We start from the raw sequence: 1,246 nt of genomic DNA, 5'->3' as shown, positions 1-1,246 counted from the left end.
CAGGGGTTGCCATTTCCTTCTCCAATGCATGAAAGTGGAAAGTGAAAGTGAAGTCGCTCAGTCGTGTCTGACTCTTAGCGACCCCATGGACTGCAGCCTACCAGGCTTCTCCACCCATGGGATTTTCCGGGCAACGGTACTGGAGTGGGGTGCCATTGCCTTCTCCTAGGAACAAAATTATCATATGACGCAGCACCTCAGTCCTGGGCATATACCCTAAGAAAACCATAATTGAAAAAGGTGTATATACCCCAGTGTTCAGTGCAGCACTACTTGCAATTGATGGACTTGGAAGCAACCTAGATGTTGCAACCTAGATCAACAGATGAACGGATAAAGAAACTATGGTACATATACACAATGGAATGTTACGCAGCTATAAAAAGGAATGCATTTGAATCCATTCAAATGAGGTGGATGCACCTAGAACCTATTGTATGGAGTGAAATAAGTCAGAAAGAGGAAGACACATATAGTATATTAATGCATATGTATGAACTCTTCCTATGTAATAGAAAGATGGTACTGATGATCCTATTTGCAGGGCAGCAAAGGAGATACAGACATAAAGAGCAGACTTACGGTCACAGTGATGGAGGGAGAATGTGGGATGACTTGAGGGTGTAGTATTGAAACATATATATTACCTTTTGTAAAGATAAAATAAATAGCCAGTGGGAATTTGCTGCATGATGCAGGTAACCCAAAGCCAGTGCTCTGTGACAACCTCTGGAGGTGGGATGGAGAGGGAGGTGGGAAGGCGGTTTAAGGGGGAGGGGACATTTATACCTATGGCTGATTCATTATGACATATGGCAGAAACCATCACAATATTGTAAAGCAATTTTCCTCCACTTAAAAATGAAATAAAATTGTTAAATAAATAATGACCCTGGTGATCTAAAGAGAACCACAGAAATGAAGACATTCTTGAATCTTTCATCATGAGCGCCAGGATGTTGGGTCTCAAAGATCTGGTACTTGCTGATACGACCTCTCACTACTCCTACTTGTAGCGATTTTCTTGTTTTCTGCCGAGTAATGGCACTAAACCAAGAGCTTATGGGTGCCTCTGTGGTGACCACTAAGTACGTACTCCACTCAGACCCCAAGACCTGATCAGACAGAGGTGTAAGGCTTTCAGAAAAGTCTCAGGTGGTAAAAACCACACCAGAGCAGACACTTAGGATTAAAAGACCAGACAGAAGCAGCAGCTATTCAGAATCTGATCAGCCTTCCTAGAGAG

Source organism: Bison bison, unplaced genomic scaffold (genome assembly GCF_000754665.1).
Source record: "Bison bison bison isolate TAMUID 2011002044 unplaced genomic scaffold, Bison_UMD1.0 scf7180017864181, whole genome shotgun sequence".
Classification (NCBI taxonomy): Eukaryota; Metazoa; Chordata; class Mammalia; order Artiodactyla; family Bovidae; genus Bison; species Bison bison.
Note: the sequence above shows the minus strand (reverse complement) of the source record.